Source organism: Sapajus apella, unplaced genomic scaffold (assembly GCF_009761245.1).
Source record: "Sapajus apella isolate SASKATOON/1434 unplaced genomic scaffold, GSC_monkey_1.0 scaffold31, whole genome shotgun sequence".
Taxonomy (NCBI): domain Eukaryota; kingdom Metazoa; phylum Chordata; class Mammalia; order Primates; family Cebidae; genus Sapajus; species Sapajus apella.
Genome location: NW_022436971.1, coordinates 5,892,617 through 5,899,555, shown reverse-complemented (window position 1 = coordinate 5,899,555; position 6,939 = coordinate 5,892,617).

Genomic DNA, 6,939 nt, shown 5'->3' with positions numbered 1-6,939 from the left:
TGGCACGATCTCGGCTCACTGCAACCTCCGCCTCCTGGGTTCAAGCAATTCTCCTGCCTCAGCCTCCCCAGTAGCTGGGATTACAGGCACACACCATCATGCCCAGCTAATTTTTTGTATTTTTAGTAGAGACGGGGTTTCACCATGTTGACCAGGATGGTCTCGATCTCTTGACCTCGTGATCCACCCGCCTCGGCCTCTCAAAGTGCTGGGATTACAGGCGTGAGCCACCGCGCCCGGCCTATATAAATTTTTTGTTGGAGTACTTACTACATCTGCCATTGTGCTAGGCACCTTACACATTGTCTTGCCTGCCACCATGTAAGATGTGCCTTTGCTCCTCCTTTGTCTTCTGCCATGATTGTGAGGCCTCCCCAGCCATGTGGAACTGTGAGTCCATTAAACCTCTTTTTCTTTATAAATTACCCAGTCTCAGGTATTTCTTCCTAGCAGTATGAAAATGGACTAATACAGTAAATTGATACTGGGAATGGGGCACTGCTTTAAGGATACCCGAATATGTGGAATTGACTTTGGAACTGGGTAACATATAAGAGAGTGTGTACAGGGGAACTTCCATTTATGAAACCATCAGATCTTGTGAGACTTATTCACAATCACAAGAACAATAAGGGGGAAAAAAAAACCCACTCATGATTCAATTATCTCCCACTGGGTCCCTCCCACAACACGTAAGGATCATAGGAGCTACAACGCAAGATGAGATTTGGGTGGGGACACAGCCAAATCCTATCATTCCACCACTGAACCCTCCTAAATCTCTTGTCCTCACATTTCAAAACCAATCTTGCCTTCTCAACAGCCCCCAAAGCCTTAATTTATCTCAGAATTAACTCAAAAGTCCACAGTCCAAAGTCTCATCTGAGACAAGTCCTTTCTGCCTAGGAGCCTGTAAAGTCAAAAGCAAGTCAGTTACTTCCTAGATACAATGGGGGTACAAGCATTTGGTAAATACACCCATTCCAAATGGGAGCAACTGGCCAAAATGAAAGGGCTATAGGCCCCATGCCAGTCCAAAATCCAGCAAAGCAGTCAAACCTTAAAGCTCCAAAATGATCTCCTTTGACTCCATGTCTCAAATCCAGGTTATGCTAATCCAAGAGGTGGGCTCCCACAGCCTTGGTCAGCTCTACCCCTGTGACTTTACAGGGTACAACCCCACTCCTAGTACCAATTTAGTTCTGGTACCAATTTCCTGCATTACTTTATTCTCACACTCCTAATAAAGACACACCTGAGACTGGATAATTTATAAAAGAAAGAAGTGACTCACAGTTCAGCATGGCTGGGGAGGCCTCAGGAAACTTACAATCATGGTGGAAGAGGAAGCAAACATGTCCTTCATATGGCAGCAGGAAGGAGAAGAATGAGCGCAAAAGGGGGAAAGCCCCTTATAAAACTATCAGATCTGATGAGAACTATCATGAGAATAGCATGAACTGCCCCATGATTCAATTAGCTCCCACCAGGGCCCTCCCACGGCATGTGGGGTTACACAAACTACAATTCAAGATGAGATTTGGGTGGGGACACAGCCAAACGATATCAAGCTGTGTCCTTTTCCAAAAGAAAAGACTGCTTTAGGCTGGGCATGGTGGCTCACACATGTAACCCCAGCACTTTGGGAGGTTGAGGAGAGTGGATCACCTGAGATCAGGAGTTCAAGACCAGTATGGCCAACATGGTGAAACCTCATCTCTACTAGAAATACAAAAAATTAGCCAGGTGTGATTGCACATGCCTGTAGTCCCAGCTACTTGGGAGGCTGAGACAGGAGAGTCACTTGAACCCAGGAGACAGAGGTTACAGTGAGCTGAGATCACACTACTGCACTCCAGACTGGGTGACAGAGCAAGACTCCATCTAAAAAAAAAGACTGCTTCAAATGAAGTAGTGATTAAAGGCCATGATGGCCTAGCATTGGGCTAATTAAGCTATGGTCCTGCTTATGTTCAAATGTTCAAATGTTTTATGTATCTTACCACTACCGAAGAACTAATAGCAGGTTTGGTTAATTCTAAATATGGTGTAGCATGGTCTTAAACAGAAAAAAAAAAAAAAGTAGAATAAACAATAACAAAGAAAACTATCTGGATGTATCTGAGACTTTTCTTTTTTATTAAGTAAACAAAGTGAGACCTAGCCCAGATATATCATCCTTGATTCTGAAATGTTCTAAAAGATTTAGAAGTAAAACGTCTTCCACTACTGGAAACTGAATGTACTCCCAGATATAATTACACTTATTTTCTAAACATAAAGCTTACTCTTCCTTATTTTGGTGGTGGTGGAGGTGGTAGGTGTCCACAAGGTGAGTTTACACCCGAACAATTCTGCTCTCCCTTTGGAAGATGTATAAAGTATATCCATGAGCTTTCAGGGTGCATATAAAGCTACCACAGTCACATTCTTAGCAAGATGTGAGGCAGAATATTTTCAGAATAAAATTGAAATTGTGATGCCTACAAGCTATAGTTTGCTTCTGCTTTCTTTTTGCCTCCTTTTCCTTCTTTTAAAATTGTATATATTTAAGGTATACAAAATACTATTTTAATATACATATACTTGGTAAAATGATTATAGCTAAGCAAATTAATCTATTAATATTTACCATTTTTGGTGGTAAGAGCACCTAATCTACTTTCAGCAAATTTTCAGTATATAATTTTATCTCTAGATTTATGCTGTACATCAGATCTCTAGGCTTATTCACTAGATCTCTGCTTATTTGCCTTTTCTCTTGACATCAACTGATACAATTTTAATTATTTGTTTTTAGAGACAGGGTTTCACTCTGTCACCCAGGCTGCAGCTAAACTGTAGCCTCAAACTCCTGGGCTCAAGCAATCCTCCTGTGAATTATCCTTGATGAGCTCATTACCTAATGATCACAACATATAAACATAGCTTTCAGAGAAGAGCGAAGACGGCCAACTAGATGCAGTCATGAAGAGCATGTCCCACCAAGATACAAGACCATCAAGATACAAGACGGGCACACTTAAGCAGATTTTCTGAGGTAAAGCACTGAGAGTGGATGGAGGCAGAATGCAGACCCTGGGCTGAAACAGGGAGGAAGCTGGGAAGCCTGCATGGGGTTGCCAAGCACCAGCACTTGCTCCTGGCCTCTAGCGGCTCCTGGGGACGGTGTGAGTGAAATAGGCAATGTGTGACCCACTCTCACCACTGACCTCTGGAATCCTAGCTGCTGGAGACCCCATGACCCCCACAGACATTTAAACTGGCAGGGAGAGCTGCTTGAAGAGATGGCAGGGACAGGACTGTAGCCTGAGTGGAGCCCAGAGGGTTCAGCATGAGAACGGCTGCAGTGGAGCACAGGCAGGGATGCCCATGCCCCAAGTCTTGCCACGCATCTCTAAGTGACTTTGACCTTTATTGACTATCAGACCCAGACACAACAGGGCTGTCTCGCCCATGGGATGGGGTCAGTATGAATGCCCCATCTTCTGGCCTCTCCTGGAGTTCCTATGTGGCTGTGACCACTTGCAGCACAGCCTCAGATGCCCAACCAGGGCATTCCCAGTGGCCACTGCAATAGCTCCTTTGCTGACAGACCCTGCCTAACTGTTAGAGACTTTCTGTGGACGGCCCCTGCTGGTGCACAATCACCTGCAGTCTCCCCGCAACCACTGTGACAGTGTGCCTCTGCCCACAGCCTCCCCAGACTGCTTTGCCAGTGTGCACACAAGTGGGCCCCTGCCACCACCTTGACAGAGCACTTGTGCCAGCATCTCCCATCAGTGTTACTGCCAGCAGGCTGGGATCACCTCAGCATCTACAGCGTAGCAGGTGCTTAACCTCAAGAGGCCAGGTCCTGGTCCCAGCCCCACAAGGTTAGAGCATGCAGCCCAGGAGGGCTGAGCTGAGCCCTGACCTCCTGAAGTCTTCCAGAATAAAGCTAGTCACCTGAACCCAATGTATACCACAGTAAAACCCTCAAGGTGATGAAAGAATATAAAACCAAAAAGTCTTATCCAAAGGACAGCAATTTCAAAGATTAAAGAAACAGCCTACACAGATGAGAAAAAACTAGTACAAGAACTCTGACAAGTCAAAAAGCCAGAGTGTCTTCTTACCTACAGACAACTGCACTAGTTCCCCAGCAATGGTTCTTAACCAACTGAAATGGCTGAAACAACACACATAGAATCCAGAATCTGAATGGCAATGAAGATCAAGATTCAGGGAGAAAGTTGAAAACCCATTCCAAGGAATCTAAAGAATTCAGTAAAATGATATAAGAACTGAGAGACAAAATAGGCATTGTAAGAAAGAACCAAAGTGATGTGATATGAAAAAAAAAAAGAATCAAAGTGATCTGATGTTATCAAAGAGATGAAAATCTTACAAGAATTTCACAATACAATGGAATTAACAGCATAATAGACCAAGCTGAGGAAAGAATATCAGAGCATGAGACTAGTTCTGTGAATCAACTCAGTGAGACAAAAAAGAAAAAAGAATAAACAAGACCTTTGAGAAATATGGAATTATGTAGAGACCAAACCTATGACTCACTGGCATCCCTGAAAAAGAGGGACAGTGCAAGTAACTTGGAAAACATATTTGAGGATATTGTCCAAAAACATTTCCCAACTTTGCTAGAGAGGTTGACATTCAAATTCAGGAAATTCAGAGAACCCCTGTGAGATACTATACAAGACAACCATCCCCAAAATACCTAGTCAGCAGATTCTCCAAGGACAATGTAAAAGAAAAAATAGTAGCCAGTCGTGTGGCTCACAACTGTAATCCCAACACTTTGGGAGGCTGAGGCGGGCAGATAACAACATCAGGAGTTCGAGACCAGCCTGACCAACATAGTGAAACCCCATCTCTACTAAAAATACAAAAATTAGATTAGACTGGTGTGGCGGCAATCACCTGTATTTCCAGCTACCCAGGAGGCTGAGGCAGGAGAATCACTTGAACCCAGGAGGCAGAAGTTGCAGTGAGCCAAGATCACATCATTACACTCCAGCCTGGGTAACAAAAGCAAAACTCTGTCTAAAAAACAAACAAACAAAAAATTAAAGGCAGCTAGAGAGAAGGAGCAGGTCAGCTACATCAGGTTAACATCAGACCTTTCAGCAGAAACCCTGCAAGCCAGAAGAGACAGGGGACCTATATTCAGCATTCTTAAAGAAAAGAAATTCCAACCAAGAATTTCATATCCGGCCAAACTAAGCTTCATAATCAAAAAAGAAATAAAATTCTTTTCAGACAAGCAAATGCTAAAAGAATCTGCTGTCCCCAAACTCTTACAAGAAGTCCTTAGGAGAGTGCTAAACATGAAAATGAAAGACCATTACCAGCCACCACAAAAACACTTAAGTACATAATCATTGACACAATAATGTAACTATACAATCACATCTACATAACAACCAGCTAACAACATGATGACAGCATGCAAATATCGGTATTAAGCTGGAACAGGCTAAACACCCCACTTAAAAGGCACAGAGTGGCAAGTTGGATGAAGAAACAAGACCCAAGTGTATGCTGTCTTCAGCAGGCCCATTTCACATGCAGTGATACCCACGGGCTCAAAGGTAAAGAGATGGAGAAAAATCTGCAAAGCAAATAGAAAACACAAAAAAGCAAGGGTTGGTATTCTAATTTCTGACAAAACAGACTTTAAACCAACAATGATGAAAAAGAACAAAGAAGGTTATTACATAATGATAAAGGGTTCAATTCAACAAAATTTAATTATCCTGAATATATATGCATCCAACACTGACTGTAGCACCTAGGTGCATAAAACAAGTTCTTAAAAGCCTATGAAGACTCAGATAACTATACAACAATAGTGAGAGATTCCAACACCCCCACTGACAGTATTAGACGGGTCAAGGCAGAAAACTAACAGATATTCAGGACCTAAGTTTGACACTTAAAATGAAGCTAACAGATATCCTCAGAACACTGCAACCAACAAGAGAATATACATGTTTCTCATCTGAACATTGAACATATTCTAAAATTGATCACATGCTAGGCCATAAGCAATTCTCAACAAATTAAAAAAATAATGAAATCATATCAATGACACTCTTGTGCCACAGCACAAAAAAAAATAGAAATCAATACTAAGATCTGTCAAAACCATAGGGTTTCAGGGAAATTAACCTGCTCTTGAATGACTTTTGGATAAACAATGAAATTAAGGCAGAAATCAAGAAATTCTTTGAAACTAATGAAAACAAAGATATAACATACCAGAGTCTCTGGGGCATAGCTAAAGCAGCAAGAGGAAAGTTTACAGTGCTAAACGCCCACTTCAAAAAGTTGGAAAGGTCTCAAGTTAACAACCCAACATCACCTAGAGGAACTACAAAAATAAGAGCAAACCAACCCAAGCTAACAGAAGAAATAAAATCAAAACTGAGTTGAACAAAACTGAGATGTGAGAAACCACACAAAAGAGCAACAAGGCCAGGCACCGTGGCTCACGACTATAATTCCAACACTTTGAGAGACCAAGGCAGGAGATCCCTTGAGCCTAGGAGTTTGAGGCCAGCCTGGGCAATATTGCAAGACCTGTCTCTAAAAAAAGTAAGTAAAAATAAATAAAATCAAAAGTTGATTCTTTGAAAGAATAAGATTGATAGGCCACTAGCTAGACTAATAAAGAAAGAGAGAAGATCCAAGTAAACACAATAAAAAATAACAAAGAGAACATTACAACTGATCCCATAGAAATACAAAAATCCGCAAAGACTATTACGAACACCCCAATGCACACGAAGTAGAACTTAGAAGAAATGGATAGGCCAGGCGCAGTGGCTCACACCTGTAATCCCAGCCTTCTGAGTGGCTGAGGCGGGTGGATCACCTGAGGTCAGGATTTTGAGACCAGCCTGGCCAACATAGTGAAACCCCATTTCTATT